Genomic DNA, 17,988 nt, shown 5'->3' on the forward strand with positions numbered 1-17,988 from the left:
ATTTGATATCCCGCCTTTCATTCCCTTTAAGGAGTCTCAAAGCGGCTAACATTCTCCTTTTCCTTCCTCCACCACAACCAACACTCTGTGGGGTGAGTGAGGCTGAGAGACTTCAGAGAAGTGTGGCTGACCTAAGGTCACCCAGCAGCTGCATGTGGAGGAGCGGAGACGTGAACCCGGTTCACCAGATTACAAGTCCACCGCTCTTAACCACTACACCACGCTGGCGAGGGAAACTCACAAGCAGGACCCAAACACAAGAGCACGCTCCCCTCCCATGGAATCAGAGCATGGCCATCGTGGCTAGTAGCTATCAGTAGCCTTCTACTCCCTGGATTTCTCAAATCACATCCTGTTTTTCACGCGAGACCTTGGCAGCCATTTTGGGTGCCGAGCTCTCACGCGTACTCGCAACAGAGAAATGATTGCATCAAAGAAGAGGACCTTGCAAGCTAATTCACTCAAGCACCGAGTCATTGCGAGGCACATTGGTGCATGTTTCCTGCTGCACAGGGGCCAGGAGGTCACAAGGGGTCTCTGGCCAATCGGGACTCACAAGCAGGAGATGATGGTGCCCTCCTGGCAGGGAGTAAGGAAATAGATTTCCTGCAAAATGTCAATTTAGACTTAATCCAATGACAAGGGGTGGGGGTTGTTATGTACTGAAGTTCTCACCCTGGGCCAGCAGGGGGATACTGTAGATAGTTTTCACTCAGGTCCACGTATGCAAATAAGGAATTGAAAGTGACATTCAGTGACTGGATAGTTACAGAAAGTTGTTACTGTTGTGTTGTAGTGGAGCTCTGTATAAGGAGGTTGGCTGCACCCTTCAGCCCTGTTCTGTTCTGTGAATAAACAAGAGCTATCTGAAGAATTGCTGTGTCGTCTGATATGTTCACCCCCAACTTAACAGGGGTACTTGTGGAAAGATGCCTTATTGTTACTGTTCAGAGCTAATTAGTGCTAAACAAAGTCGTCTCCTTGGTTAGATGTTCTGGGAACTAATTAGCACTTGCACAATCTATTATGTGTATCAGTTGGAGAGCCAGTGTGGTGTAGTGGTTAAGAGCGGTAGTCACGTAATCTGGGAAACCGGGTTCGTGTCTCCGCTCCTCCACATGCAGCTGCTGGGTGACCTTGGGCCAGTCACACTTCTGTGAAGTCTCTCAGCCCCACTCACCTCACAGAGTGTTTGTTGTGGGGGAGGAAGGGAAAGGAGAATGTTAGCCGCTTTGAGACTCCTGAAGGGGAGTGAAAGGCGGGATATCAAATCCAAACTCTTCTCTTCTTCTTCTTCCTCCAGAGCAGTTACTGAAGACTCCTCCAGACTGCCCACTTATTCAGCATTCATCCTCATTTGCCTGTACAAAGCTTATTCAGTGGTTATACGATGTCTTCATTGAGCATTTATTCTGATTTGTTGTATGACAACAAGCATTTGTCCGCATTCACCCTAATCTGCTTGTGGGCTGTTGACAAGTCTGCTTGCTAATCAGCTGTTCTGCTCTGGATTTCTTGCTCTGCGTTTCTCCTGCTTATGTCAAAAATTTGTATATCTTCATGTAAATATTATTCTATCATCACATCTTCTGGCAGCAAAATCCATACAGTTGTTTAGCGCTGTGAGAAGAAGTCTTCCTTTTTGCCTGTCTTGAATGATTAAACAATTCCATTAGAGAAATCAATTAGAAGATTTGGGATGAGTGAATCCCTCCATTTCTGTTTCTTCTCATTTTCTCATTTTCCCAATCTTAAGTTCAGCTCTGCACAGTAGCTTGCAATTAACTACGGTTGCCATATGTCCGGATTTTCCTACGCCAGAAGTAGCGTCTGGGGAAAATTTTTGGAAATCGCGAAAATGTCTGGGTTTTTGAAACCTTCCCCGAAAAGCTAAACAACTTTCCTAAAACTTTTTGTGTCTGGATTTTTACTTCTTGAAATATGGTAACCCTAACATACTCACCAACATTTTAGTGCAAGTTTCTCGTAATGTACAGATTTTTGCAAAGCAATTTCCCCTTATACAATGTGTTTTCCCCCTTATACAATGCATTTTTCACATATATATATATATATATATATATATATATGCAGGTTTTGGTGTCTTCGGGTGTCTTCCCGTGTAAGAGTCGGGGTGTCTGGGCGACGTTTCGGGAAGACACCCGAAGACACCACGGGAAGACACCCGAAGACACCAAAACCTGCATTCCTGTACCCGTGAAAATCTACGAAAGCATATATATATATATATATATATATATATATATGCAGGTTTTGGTGTCTTCGGGTGTCTTCCCGTGTAAGAGTCGGGGTGTCTGTGCGACGTTTCGACGAGGTCTCACTCGTCATCTTCAGGCTGGTGCTTTCGGCTTCTTGTTACTGGAACAGAGCAGAGTCTGGTGTTTGAGTTCCTATAAATACTGTTGAGGGGTGTGGTGTATAGCCTCCAACGTTCTGGGCAGAGAGGAAGTTCCTAGATTAGTGTGCCTTTTCTTCTTTTGTTCCTTAATTACTTGAGGGATATCTTGGGTGATTTCATGAGTGATATTCTGAATACCACTGGGTGGGTCATTAAGTGTAGATTAGTTGCTAAAGCTTTCGTGTCTTGACCTCTTGAGCTTGTGAAGAGTTTTTCTGAGAAGATGGCTGTGCTGCATTTAGTTGTGCTCTGGCTTGGCTTCGTGTATAGGGGCGAGCTGTGGTTTTGTGCCTTGTGCCAGCCAGATCTGTGTAGGGATTGCAGGGGGGTGCAGCATCCGGAGGTGCCACTATAGTTTGGCTACTGGATGGAGTCTGTAATATGTCTGTGGAGAGGGTCTGGGTTTGGGTCTGGTGTGGTTGATTGGTGACGGCGTTCTGTGTGCCTCTGGTTCTGGTGTCGGTTTTTGTGGGGAGGGCTAATTTCCAGATGTCTGGCAGGCGGGACGTGTCGTCACGCTTGTTCATGTTGTGAGGGTGACAGAACGCCGTCACCAATCAACCACACCAGACCCAAACCCAGACCCTCTCCACAGACATATTACAGACTCCATCCAGTAGCCAAACTATAGTGGCACCTCCGGATGCTGCACCCCCCTGCAATCCCTACACAGATCTGGCTGGCACAAGGCACAAAACCACAGCTCGCCCCTATACACGAAGCCAAGCCAGAGCACAACTAAATGCAGCACAGCCATCTTCTCAGAAAAACTCTTCACAAGCTCAAGAGGTCAAGACACGAAAGCTTTAGCAACTAATCTACACTTAATGACCCACCCAGTGGTATTCAGAATATCACTCATGAAATCACCCAAGATATCCCTCAAGTAATTAAGGAACAAAAGAAGAAAAGGCACACTAATCTAGGAACTTCCTCTCTGCCCAGAACGTTGGAGGCTATACACCACACCCCTCAACAGTATTTATAGGAACTCAAACACCAGACTCTGCTCTGTTCCAGTAACAAGAAGCCGAAAGCACCAGCCTGAAGATGACGAGTGAGACCTCGTCGAAACGTCGCACAGACACCCCGACTCTTACACGGGAAGACACCCGAAGACACCAAAACCTGCATTCCTGTACCCGTGAAAATCTACGAAAGCAATATATATATATATATATATATATATATATATATATATATATATATATATATATATATGAATGCTTTACCCTACTGCTGTTTTTCTAGAAAAAGAGGTGCTGGAACGCATCACGAATGCCTCCATTGTTCTCTTATAATTGCAATGGTACCCACCTGAGAGAAACACCTCCCTTTGCTTTATCCAATTATTTTCGGGGGCTGGACTGAGGAGGAATGGTGGGAGCTGTCCCCCCTTTTCTGAACCTTAGCATGGGCAAGAGGACAGTATTGATTTAGAACAGTGGTTTGCAGAGGGGCATAGTCCAGAAGGGAAAAGCTGGGAGATACTAGGTGAGGAACAGCTAGAAGAGGAAACACCAGGAGAGAGATAGCTGGCAGATTCAGTGTCCTTGGAAAGCATTCCTGACCCCCCCTTCTCCTAAGACTAGACAGACTTTAAGAGTGACAGAACAGAGAGCACAGCGGCAACAAACTCAGATTACCTGACGTAGGAGTGACGTAGATTAATGGGATGGAGGGGGTGATGTTTGGGCTGAAGAAAGCTTTTGCAGCTTCCGGACGATCAACCAGGAGGGAGGGAACTTGCCAGTCGGGCTTATGTCTCTGCCAGGGTCCTACTTAAGTGTAGGCTGAGCTCCTGACAGCACTGTGGTCTAAACGACAGAGCCTAGGGCTTGCTGATCGGAAGGTCGGCGGTTCGAATCCCCGCGAAGGGATGAGCTCCCGTTGCTCGGTCCCAGCTCCTGCCAGCCTAGCAGTTCGAAAGCACGTCAAAGTGCAAGTAGATAAATAGGTACCGCTCCAACAAGAAGGTAAACGGAGTTTCCGTGTGCTGCTCTGGTTTCGCCAGAAGCGGCTTAGTCATGCTGGACACATGACCCAGAAAAACTGTCTGCGGACAAACGTCGGCTCCCTCGGCCAGTAAAGTGAGATGAGTGCCACAACCCTGGAGTCGTTCGTGACTGGACTTAACTGTCAGGGGTCCTTTACCTTTACCTACTGTACCCCACAGGATATTGGAGGCCACTAAGCTGCAAAGTCTCAGTTTATTTGCAGTTCTTTTGAACCTCCTCTGGCTTTTTTTGTCCTTGGGAAACACAGCCTTATTCTGCTTTGGCTGAATAATAATACCAATCCATTCACACCCACATGTCCTTGGGCTTTGTTATAAGTACCAAATTACTACTTCTAACAGAAAGAGACAATGCAGATGTTTCCGGGAGTTCTGCTAACTACATTTTTCTGTGTATCAAAGTGATGCAGTCTATGTTCTTGGCAATTCAGCCAGGCTCAACAAAGGTCTTCACAGACTCACCTGCAGCGAAGAGCTTTGTTCCTTTTGCAAAATGTTTATTTATAAGCCTAAGAATAATACTTAGGATACTTTATAAATTGCTAGTTAATACGTTTATGCTTCCATGACATTACAAATGTATTGATGTGTTGTGTTGAAGGGGCCTGGAATGGTCTTGTGTATGTTTTCAGCTTTGTTGTTGTTGTTTAGTCGTTTAGTCGTGTCCGACTCTTCGTGACCCCATGGACCAGAGCACGCCAGGCACTCCTATCTTCCACTGCCTCCCGCAGTTTGGTCAGACTCATGTTTGTAGCTTTGAGAACACTGTCCAACCCGTGCCCAAGGATTAAGGCTTTCTGGGAGATGATCTATAATGAAATGAAAAAGGTACTTAAATATACCTTTCTGAAGAAACCAGAGGCCTTTCTCCTGGGCATGGTTGGCCAATTGGTGCCAAAGAAGGAGAGAATTTTCTTTATGTATGCTACAACAGCAGCAAGAATACTTATTGCAAAGTACTGGAAGACACAAGATCTACCCACTCTGGAAGAATGGCAGATGAAGGTGATGGACTATATGAAATTGGCGGAAATGACTGGCAGAATCTGAGACCAGGGAGAAGAGTCGATGGAAGAAGATTGGAAGAAATTTAAAGACTATTTACAGAAATACTGTAAAATTAATGAATGTTAGAATGATGTCGGAATGAAGTTAAGTGGTTTTAGTAGCAATGTTACAAAGGAGTATGTAAAAATTGGATTGTTAACAGGTGAGAATCTAAAGGTATAATATATTAAGATAAAGGATTAAGATAAAAACAAAGAGGGAAAGGATTTGCTGAATTAACTAACTGAACTGGAATACAAAAAAGGGAGTGTGAGGAGGTCAGGGAAACAAGTAAATGAAAGACAAGACATGGAAAGATTGATTTGTTTTTATCTGTTTTTACTTTTCTGTATTTTGTATTTTCTTTTTTCTTTCTTTTTCTTTTTTTAATTTTTGTAATCTTTTCTGAAACTTTAATAAATATCATTTAAAATAAAAAAAGAGAACACTATCCAACCATCTCGTTCTCTGTCGTCCGCTTCTCCTTGTGCCCTCCATCTTTCCCAGCATCAGGGTCTTTTCCAGGGAGTCTTCTCTTCTCATGAGGTGGCCAAAGTATTGGAGCTTCAGCTTCACGATCTCTGATGTTTTCAGCTAGGTATTTCATTAAATTGAAAATATTAATGTTTTTATATAAAATATTTTTAATAAACAAAATAAACCAAAGATAAAGAGCATAAAGAATTGCTGTTACAGCACATTGAAAGCAGCATAAAGTTGGACATTACAATGGTACCTCGGATTACAGACACTTCAGGTTACAGACTCCGCGAACCCAGAAATAGTACCTCGGATTAAGAACTTTGCTTCAGGATGAGAACAGAAATCGTGTGACGGCAGCAGGAGGCCTCATTAGCTAAAGTGGTATTTCAGGTTAAGAACAGTTTCAGGTTAAGAACCAACCTCCAGAACGAATTAAGTTCTTAATCCGAGGTACCACTGTCTCATTGAACTTTTGTTCCCAAACATTACAAAAAATATCCATTTTTATATAAACCTGTTAGAGTAGTTTAAATATATTTTTTTGTAATCAGTTAGCTTAACTGTAGTTACCATGGACCAAATCTTCTCATTCCATTCAGATATAGTTGGAGATCTCCACCCTACCATTCCCCATTTTTTTTTAGCTATTATAAGCTTATCATAAGGTTAAAAACTATTTGTTGGTCATTTTCTGGAATAACATCTTTCAGATAAGCAAGCAAAAATATTTTAGGTTCCAAGGCTAAATGGTGTCCTAACATATCAGAGATATTAGTCTGAACAGATTTCTGGAATATTTCTGTCAGGGAACTGACATCGGAGCTAGAGGCGGAGGGAAGGCTCTCCAATGATGCTGGAGAAGGGCCCAGCAGGGAGAGAGGCAGCTCAACAGATGGGGAAGCAAATCAGCGCAACACCAGGGACAAAGGGGGGCAGATGGGGGAATCGTCGAGAGGGCTCCAGGACTCTTCACCGGACACCAGCGGGGAGAGCACGGGTCCTCCGCTACCCACGCCCTCCCTACGCAGAAGACTTCCGCGCAGGGAGAGTAGGAGGAGACTTGGCGTCAAACAACTTTTATGTTGGAAAAGGTTTAAGAAACGCCCACTGACAGATTCTGCTAGTGACTGAGGCAGCCACGAAGTGAAGGGCTGTCCAGACAGAAAGGTTTAACCAGGCAACATAGCCAGGAGAGGCGGCAACTTACGCACGAGCAACCCATACTCATTACAGCAATCCGTCAGTCCCTGACGTCGCTCGTGCACAGCGACAGGCAGGCAGCATCATGAGCAAAACCGGAGAAGCTGGCGCCACGGAGGGAGTAGTTGGAGTGCAAAATCTGGTGGAGAGGAACCGAGATTTGGAACAGCATGTGGCTCTTCTGACGGCGCGGCTGGACGAAAGGCGGGCTCAGGATGCTCAGGTCAGACCCACCCCCGTAGCAAGGAAGGTACTGGGACTGGTACACAAATTTGGAGGGAAACCCCAGGACTACAGTGCGTTCCAAACTGAAATAGAGTACGCGTTGGAACTGCAACAGAATGATTTTAGAGACGATGGGGAGAGGGTTGCCTATATTGTCGGACATCTGCAGGATGGGGCCAGAGAATGGATCAGGCCCCTAATGGCAACGCAGAATTCCACCTTGAAAGACCTGAGGAAATTCTTCCAGGCGATGGATGCGATGTATTCCAGTGATTTACAGCAAAGTGTGACTCGGCGGGAACTGATGGGTTGCAAACAGGAAACCAGTCAGTTAGAGACTACTGGTCACGCTTTGCCATGTTAGTCCACCGGCTCGGGTGGGAATTGGACTCTGAACCCATTCAAATGCTGTTCGAGGAGGGGTTGTCCCCAACGGTGAAGGACGAGCTTTCCCGCGCACCCCGCCCACAGTCGATGGATCAGCTGACCAAGGCTGTGCTTGTGATTGGTGTAAGGCAGGAAGCGTGGGCCCAGGAGAAGCGGGAAGGGAGAGAGCAATGTTACCATGACTACCGCATTCCTGAAATACCAAGGCAGCCTTCCCCGCCGGCGGAGCCAATGGAAATAGATGGGGCGCGCGCGGGGGAGGTTTCAAACTCCAGTGAAGGTCTCAAAAGGGAGGGAAAGGATGGGAAAAACCACCAAGAAGTGTTTTCTCTGCCAGCGGCCAGGACATTTTGCCAGGGTCTGCCCGCAAAGAAAGGCCTGGCAAGGGATGGTGGGAGCTGCAGGGGGTGAGGAGGAGATGGTAAAGGGGCAGGAGCAGGGAAACGCCAACGCTTGGCTGCCACTCAGCGGGCACAGCAGCCAGGCCAGCAACCAATAGAAGTGCCCCAACCAGACCCCCCCAGGGCGGCTATAGCCATAGAAGTGGTGCTAGAACTCCCGAATGGGCACCCAGTCAAGGTGAAAGGGCTGTTGGATTTGTGGGAATGTTCTGGGGTGCAGGAGAGGATATATTGACTAATTATATCCTTATCCAACTTGTGCTAACAAGTTCCCAAAATATCAGCAGAGTTTATAAACATTCCCCTTTAATTTTGCAACGGTAACGTGTGCACAGGTTCGCTAGAACCTCTATAATAATTACTCTGGTAATTTCCCCTTTGTTCCCTCTTAAAATACAAGACACAACACAGTCTTTATAAAAGTATAAAAGAGTTTACTCACGATCTGTTCACAACATGATCCCAGAAGGTAGGCAGGCTTAAAAAGTTTACATATACTTAGAATCTATCTTGTTGTAAGATAGACCTTATCTCCTCTCTTGGTTGAGAGCCAAGAGGGCATCTTTAGATGCTTCCTCATCGAAGGAAAATGGCAGAGAGAGAGAGAGATGGCTGCCTGCCCTGTGCTTTTGTCATTACCTGCACAGGTGAGGCCACACCCACCTCTGGTCACATGCGGAGGAAGTCCGTCCCCAGGAAGTTTACCTGCTTGCTGGACAGACATCCCTCCCCATGTTCTAACATGTACACTCTAGGAATGTTGTCATTGACTGCTCCTGTGTTTACATCCCACAGGATTCAGGCAGTTCCTGCAATTTCTTCAGCAAGGACTTTGCACTAGAGCACCAGCTCCACCTGCTGCCCCTGGATTTCCCCTTGCAAGTAACCACCATTGATGGCAGGGAGCTTCTGGGAGGGGAAGTGGCGCACCAGACCCCACCAATGAGAATGAGGGTTGCCAGGCACACGGAGACCATCGCCTTTCATGTAGCCTCACTGGCAGGGCCCCCAATAATATTAGGGATGAGCTGGCTAGCACAACATGATCCAGTGGTGGCATGGCATCAGAGAACGGTCACCTTTGGGTTTGCTTACTGCTTGGAACACTGTCTAGGGGGGGAAACCCCAAGAATGACCGTGGCCAGGGTGGCTGGGATAGCTGTGGAGCCGAAAGGGGAGGTGCCACCACAATATGCTGACCTGCAGAAGGTCTTCAGCGAGAAGGAGGCAGATAGACTACCCCCCCCATAGGCCCTTTGACTGCCAAATCAACTTGCTCCCTGGGGCGCAGCTACCGGTGGGTAAACTGTATGCCATGTCGGACAGGGAGATGAAGGAGTTGTGGGAATTTATTGACAAGAACCTGAAAAGAGGCTTCACAAGAGAATCAAAAGCGGTAGGGGGCAGTCCGGTGTTCTTTGTGGACAAAAAGGACACTAATCAACCCAGGCTCATTGTGGACTATAGGGCTGTCAACTTGGTATCGGAACCAGTGACCTTCCCAATGCCCAGGATTGACGACATTTTAACACGGGTGAGGCAGGGGCAGTGGCGTAGCGTGGGGGGTGCCAGGGGTGCCGGCCGCACCGGGCGCAACATCTGGGGGGGCGCTCGCTGCCTCCGGAGTCGCCGAAGAGCCTCGGGCACAGGCTATAGCAGAGCCCCATGTCTCGAGAAGGAGGAAGCCCCGGCCATGGGCGCTGCCCCCAGGTGGTGCAGCAGGAGCTAGGCGGCGAAGGGGAGCCAAGGGGAGCCCGGGGGAGCGGAGGTGCCGCGGGGACACGGCTCGGGAGCTGCCGCTGAGGAGCCAGAGCATCGTCCCCGGGAGGAGAGGAGGAGCGGCGGCGGCGGCGGCGGCTGCTACTGCAAAGCAGGGAGAGAAGGAGGCGGCGGCGGCGGGGAGCCGGGCAGGGAAGTTGCTGCTGGGGATGAAGAGGCGGCGGCGGCGGGAGGCGGACTTCTCTCCCTCTCTGGTGCTGCTGGCGTGAGGCGCTCGCCACCCCACCGGCCCCTTCTGAGCGGGATATGGATGGGCGGACGGGGTGGGTGGGGGAGAGGCGCCGGGCCCGCCTCGTGCCCTGACAGGAGCCGCCGCTGCGCCCGCGGGCGCCCTTGACGCGGCGCCCCTCATGCCGCCTCGAGAGGCGTTGGGGGGCAGCGAGACTCTGCCGGGCCCCGCCCCTCCCTCCCTCCGCGCGCGGCTTCGGGGTTGTCTTGCGAGGGGGCGGCGGGAAAAGGCTCTGAGGAGAAGCTCGCTCGCTGTCCCGTGTCGCTTTTCCTCACGTCGTTTTCCCTTTCCCTTGAGGGGACGGGGAGGTGAAGGGAGCCCGCTGCCTCCCTCCTCGCACGTGGCGAGTCGTCGGTGGAGGTAGAGAAATAATAATAATAATAGTAGTAGTAATAATAATAATAATGGTTTGAAATTTAAGACTCCCCCCCCAAGGAAAAGGCACTTTTTTGCCCTGCCCGTGGACCAGGAGGTCGTGGCGGGCGAGGCCTTCAGCAGCGGGGCCCTTATTTGCGCTGCCAGCCTGACCTTCACCCTCTTACATATAGAGAGGAAAGGAGACGCGGAGGTGCAAAGGCTTACGGGGCAGAAGTAAGCCCCGCTGAGTTCATCAGGGGTGCCAACGTGAATACAGTATGATATTGGGGGGGGGCAAGTAAGCCCCGCCCTGCATAGTTGATCACATTGGCAATGCCCATCAACTGGGGGACTGGCCCCCTCAAATGTTTTATTGGGGGGCCTGAAGCAGCGGCGTAGCGTGGGGGTGCAGGGGGGGCCGGGCGCAACATCTTGGGGGCGCGCGCTCGCATTCAAGTGCTAAAATCCACGGGTTAGGGGGCGCAAATTACTTGCCTTGCCCCGGGTGCTGACAACCCACGCTACGCCACTGGGCAGGGGAATTTTTTTACCAAGCTTGATCTCAGGGGAGCATACAACTTGATTAGGATGAGGGAGGGGGACCAATGGAAGACCACAATGTTCACACCCCTGGGGGCCTTTGAGTACCTAGTTATGCCTTTTGGATTACAGTCGGGCTCCGCCTGTTTTCAAGCTTTCATGCACCACGTGTTGGGGTCCCTGCTGTACAAGAACTGCGTAGCCTTCTTGGACGACGTCTTAATCTATTCGGTCAATGAGGAGCAACATGTCAGAGACGTCAAGGAAGTGCTAAAACGACTGCAGAAGCACCAAGCTGGAAAAATGTCAGTTTCATGCCAGAGAAGTCGAGTTTCTGGGGTACAAGTTGTCGGACAAAGGCTTAGCGATGGACCCAAGCAAGGTGCAGGCAGTGCTGGACTGGAAGGCTCCCAAAAGCCGGAAGGACGTGCAGAGGTTCCTAGGGTTCAGCAACTTCTACAGGAAGTTCATCAAGAACTTCGCCCACTTGACAGCACCCATCACAGATTGTCTCAGTAGCAAAAGGAAGTTCATCTGGACAGAGGAGGCCCAGCAATCCTTTGAAAAACTGAAGAAGGCGTTCGCATTGGAAGAGCAGCTCCTGCACGTGGATCTGGAGAAACCCATGAGGCTAGAGACCGACGCGTCCGACAGAGCCATTGGGGCGGTTCTTTTGCAGCCAGGGAGGAGCAAGCAGGAATGGAAACCGTGTGCCTTTTTCTCGAGAAAGCTGAACAAGTCGGAGCAAAACTATACTGTGTATGACCGTGAACTGCTTGCGATCTATGCGGCGTTTCATCGATGGCAACATATACTAATAGGGGTGCAGCACAAGATCCAGGTTTGTACAGATCACAAGAACTTGGAATACTGGAGGACCGCACGAGTGCTCAACCAGAGACAGATTCGATGGGCACAGGAGTTCTCCAAGTTTTCCTTCGGAATCCGATACGTGCCAGGAGAGGAAAACATGAGAGCAGATGCTCTCTCCCGGAACCTGGAGTACATGGAAGGAGAGCGGCCGCCGGAGATACGACACGTGATCCCCGAGGACCGATGGGTGTGTGGGGGAACCTTGGTGGGGAAACGAGAACTGGCCGGACTTACTAGAAACGACGTGTTTGCACAAACTAAAATCCGGGAGCTCCGAGATGGAAGAGAAGCCCAAGGAGGGTTTGAGGAGAAGGAAGGGGTACTGTACTATAAGGGGGCGCTGTATGTACCGGGGGAGACCCTACGGGGGAAGGTACTCAAACAACTCCACAACAACCCCACAGCTGGACACTTTGGACAGCACAAAACCATGATGCTCATCACCAGGCAGTTCTGGTGGCCCAGGGTGAGGGAGGATGTACGGGAATATGTATGGGGGTGCGACCACTGCCAAAGGGCAAAGGGGGAGTGGGCTGCCCCCGCAGGATTACTGGAACCCTTACCCACACCGGGGAAACCTTGGGAGGTGGTGTCCATTGATTTTATGACCGATTTGCCCAAGTCCCGGGGGAAGACAGCGGTCATCGTAGTGGTCGATCTACTAACAAAAATGTGCCATTTTATAGCTTGCTCACACGCGGTCACGGCAGAGGAAACAGCCAGGTTGTTTGTAGATCACATTTTCAGGTTGCATGGGGCTCCTTCGAGGGTTATCTCCGACCGTGGGAAACAATTTACTCCCCGTTTCTGGAGGAAGCTCATGAGCTTGCTGCAGGTCGAAGTTGGCTTCTCAACGGCGAGACACCCGGAAACCAATGGGCAAGCAGAAAGAGTGAACAGTATACTCCAGCAATACCTACGCTGCTACGTCAGCGAGAGGCAGAACGATTGGGTAGAGAAACTAGCGCGGGCTGAATTTGCGTACAATAATGCTGAACATGTGTCCACGGGAATGAGCCCGTTCATAGCCAATTATGGGTGTCACCCCAGGGCCTTCCCGGGGAGTGGGGAGGAAGGTTGGAGCGTACCGGCAGCAGAGCAGTTCGTGGAAGAAATGGAAGCCCTGCACCAGCAACTTAAGATGAACTTGGAGCGGGCCAAGGAAATTTACAAGAGGCAGGCAGACAAGCGCCGTAGGGAAGGGGAGACCATACGGGTGGGAGATCGGGTGTGGTTGGCAACCCAAGGGTTACCTTTTAAGGGGGGGTGCAAGAAGTTGCAGCCCAGGCGTTTGAGGTAACACAGCAGGTGAACCCTGTGGCATTCAAGCTCAAATTGCCTGAAAGCATGAAGATACACCCGGTGTTCCATAGGTCCCTACTCTCACCATACAGGGAAGGACGGGGATTCCCGGGGCGAGAGGGAGAAGTCACCACACACCCACAGGTAGAAGAGAGGGAGCACCACAACTTGGCCAAGGAAATACTTGATTCAAGGTGGCGAGGATGCCAGGTGGAGTACTTGGTGGCTTGGGAGGGAGAACCCGGGTCGGAAAACACGTGGGTTCCCGCGGAGGCAATCACTGACGGGTAACTGGTGGAGGATTTCCACCGCCTGTTCCCAGACAAACCCAAACCACTAGCGAGATTCTGGGAGGAGCAATTTGGAACCACAGACGATGAAGAGGATTTTGTGGGGTTTTTCTGCCTCTGAAGGGGAGGGAGAAGAGGCTTCGGAGGAAGAAGAATCAGACTGGGAGGCCCACCCCGCGGGAAGGGATCAGAGCGGGTGGGAAGCAGGTTTTGAATCCTCAGAGGATGGCGACAGCTCCTTCCGGGGGTTCCCCGCATTGTCGGCCGAATAAAGGGACGAAGTTGGGTCAACAGATTGGGCCGGGGGTGGAGGGGGTCCTGGGGGGGGAGGTGGATGTCAGGGAACTGATATCGGAGCTAGAGGCAGAGGGAAGGCTCTCCAATGATGCTGGAGAAGGGCCCAGCAGGGAGAGAGGCAGCTCAACAGATGGGGAAGCAAATCAGCGCAACACCAGGGATAAAGGGGGGACAGATGGGGGAATCGGCGAGAGGGCTCCAGGACTCTTCACCGGACACCAGCGGGGAGAGCACGGGTCCTCCGCTACCCACACCCTCCCTGCGCAGAAGACTTCCGCGCAGGGAGAGTAGGAGGAGACTTGGCGTCAAACAACTTTTATGTTGGAAAAGGTTTAAGAAACGCCCACTGACGGATTCTGCTAGTGACTGAGGCAGCCACGAAGTGAAGGGCTGTCCAGACAGAAAGGTTTAACCAGGCAACATAGCCAGGAGAGGCGGCAACTTACGCACGAGCAACCCATACTCATTACAATTTCTATTTTAGAAAAATTCCCAAAAAATATGTATGCAGTCTGCTTTATTTAATCCACATCTGCAACATTTATCAGATCCTAACTTCAGTTTATAGGGTGTTAAATACCATTGATGGAGGGTTTTTTAAATAGGTCTCCTGTTGAAATTATATTAGAATCAAAGTTGCCTCAAATTCAGTTCCATTGATTTACAACCAGGAAATATGAATTTTGGATCTTGTAGGGTTGTTGTTGTGGGGTTATGGTTTTTTTGCTTTTTTGCTGGTTTTGAAGCAAATATTTTAGCAATGGTACCAACTAAAATAGAGTTGAAGGATTGACAGACACAGCAACTGGAGAAAAGAAGGTGAGGTTTTATTGCTGAGCAATAAAATGGACCCAGTTGGAATCCTTTCCAAAAGATTGGGACCCAGAGCATTGAAGTTCTGGGGTTATATACCTGAGTACAGCATCATAGATCATGACACAATCAAATACATACGCGAACGCCAGCAAAATAACCAATGAGCACATTCAGCTCCTGACCATGTACAGAGTACTACTCCCAACTTCTGCTTTCTTTGTCTGCACAGTCTGACCTTTCCCCCACATTGAGCAAAAGGAGAATAGAAACTTAAAGCTAGGAGGAACTCCTGACTGTAACTCCCCTGCAATATCTGTTCATTTTGATACGGAAGGGGGGGGCATGTCTTCTTCACCTCCTTCTTTGCTACAATATATCCATTTATTTCCAATTGTCAATGTCAAAAGGGACTAAAATCTATAAAATTCATAGAAAATCAACGTGCCAATTTGCTCAATTTCTCTAGGACCCCATGACACCTCCCCTGTCCTCCATAATCCCTCAAGCAAGGTGTCAAGACCCTAATGCGGTCAAATCACTCTGCCAAGCCCTTCCTCCGGGCAATGCCAGGTGACAGACTATGCATACATGGACCATTGTCTTCTCAGGATGTGCTTATCTGCGCATATCTCCAGCTCTGCATATTCCCCCCTCCCTCCTCCATATCCCCAGCTCTGCATATTCCCTCCTCCCTCCTCCATATCCCCAGCTCTGCATATTCCCCCCTCCCTCCTCCATATGTTAATCCGGTGTAACCCAACCTCTCCTTAATGTATTCATGATGTAACTGGGATGTATTTTGCACTGTATTCTGGGATATGGAGGGAAATTTAAAAAGTTCATGTCACCTCTTTCTGGCTGTTCAATCTCGCCTTGAACCTGTTGCGCAATAAACTTGGATCTTCTGCAGTTTGCTCCTGTCCGGCTGAGCTCATTTTCTTCCACAGGGACCTGCGTACCTAGTCCGACGAGCTGGGTGGCAGAGTAGCCCCGCACCCAGATTTTTAAGTAACAATTTTAAGGACATTGTGGTCAGAACCTTCCTGTTTTGTGTACAGACTGAGTCTGGACAAGAGGGGGGGGGGAGAGATGTATCAGCATCTCCTGATTTATAGCTTCCTCTTTGTAGAGACCCCAAAAGGCACTAGGGCAAGGTTCATTCTGTAAACGTGCGGTTTCAAGCAGTTTCGCTGTTAGGCAGGCAAAAGCTTTTATGATTCAAATGGACTATAAAACCACTGTAAAACTCTGGTTATGTGTGAGCATATGTGAATATATTGATAACTGATATCTGGTTATATGAATAGCATAAGGGTAAAATTCCTCCTCCCACTTCAGTTTAACCTAGGACAGAATTGCCGATGTTGACTGGACCTGCTTATATGATTTTGGCATATTACTTTCCTGTTTATTTATTTACTTTATGCCTTTGCTCCTCACCCCGGGATCGATCATGTTTTGTGAAGAGCAAGTCTAGTAATGCTGTGTGTGGATATTTTAAAATAAAATAAAATAAATCAATAAAAACCCAGGGATATAATGTAAACTGCACAGGGGGGCAATGCCACTGCTTCCTCCTTGTTCTTAAAGGTAAAGGGACCTCTGACCATTAGGTCCAGTCGTGGCCGACTCTGGGGTTGTGGCACTCATCTCGCTTTATTGGCCAAGGGAGCTGGTGTACAGCTTCTGGGTCATGTGGCCAGCATGACTAAGCCGCTTCTGGCGAACCTGAGCAGCTCACGGAAATGCCATTTACCTTCCCGCTGGAGCAGTACCTATTTATCTATTTGCACTTTGATGTGCTTTCAAACTGCTAGGTTGGCAGGAGCAGGGACCGAGCAACGGGAGCTCACCCCGTCGCGGGGATTCGAACTGCTGACCTTCTGATTGGCAAGCCCTAGGCTCTGTGGTTTAGACCACAGCGCCACCCGCGTCCTTGTTCTTAGATTCCTGCAAATTCTGCACCCATCTACATGGCAGCCACAATCGACTTAATTGGCCACCATTTCCCCGGGGCAAAGCTGGTTAGGGTTGGTGTGTGCTTTGTCGTAAGTCAACCAACCTATTTGAGCTCATTTCTGTCTAATTAAAAAGCAGGGAAAAGCGGCCTCTTTTTGACCCAGCCTGGTAAGCTGACATTGCCTAGAGTCATAGGCAATGTCAGTAGGCAGGAGGTTTTGAGGCTGCACTCACGAAAAATGTGAAGGCTGCTGGGGCAACATTAAATCACTCCCTCCTCCAGCTCACTGGTTCTTAAAAGGGCGCAAACACATCGAACCCTTTCTTTCCTTGTTCCTTGTCTCCTTTTTATTTTTTTTGGACAACTGTCTCAGGATTAAATACAACTACTGTCAACTCAGGATCCATCTTACGAGTGATGATTAAAAAAAGCCAGTGCGATCACAAATCTATCGATCTACCTCTATCTATAAAGAAAAGAAATTAGGCTGCAATTGGACGCATACTTGCTATGGGAACTGCTACGGAAATTACGGCAGGGGGGCACATCTTTAAAGTTGTTAAATGTTACAAATATTATGCCTGAATGTATCCTTTCAACTTGACAGCTCAGGGAAGATACCTAGCTTTAAAAATAACATAAAATCAACTCCTTTGCCAGTTTCCTCCATTCCAAAGCTATTTTCCACTTGAAAAAGGACTCCAGGAAGTGCCCAGAGGGTTCGCGTCTCCGCTCCTCCACATGCCGCTGCTGGGTGACCTTGGGCCAGTCACACTTCTCTGAAGTCTCTCAGCCCCACTCACCTCACAGAGTGTTTGTTGTGGGGGAGGAAGGGAAAGGAGAATGTTAGCCTCTTTGAGACTCCTTAAAGGGAGTGAAAGGCGGGATATCAAATCCAAACTCCTCCTCCTCCTCCTCCCCCATTAAAGGGGTTGTTTGAGGGGAGGCTTTGGTAGTATAGTCATACCTCGGGTTACAGCCGCTTCAGGTTCCCTTTTTTTGGGTTATGGACTGCTGAAACCCGGAAGCACTGGAATGGGTTACTTCCGTGCTTTGGCGGTCACGCATGCGCAGAAGTGCTAAATTGTGCTTTGCGCATGTGCAGAAGCGCCAAATCACAACCTGCGTGTGTGCAGATGTGGGTTGCGAACGCTGCGGGTTACAAACATGCATCCCGTACAGATCACGTTTGCAACCCAAGCGTCCACTATACGCCTAGAGGTTGTAATTGCTCTCCCCTGTGACGGCGGTGTAACAGGGGCAGGCTTTCTCTGCTTGAACATATGTTCTCCAGAGCCAGCCCATCCCTCCCCACACACTGGATAACCCTGGTGTTCCCCAGATCCCCGGTGGGGGACTGGGAGGG

This window comes from Podarcis vaucheri (genome assembly GCF_965113315.1).
Source record: "Podarcis vaucheri genome assembly, chromosome: 14".
NCBI classification, from domain to species: domain Eukaryota; kingdom Metazoa; phylum Chordata; class Lepidosauria; order Squamata; family Lacertidae; genus Podarcis; species Podarcis vaucheri.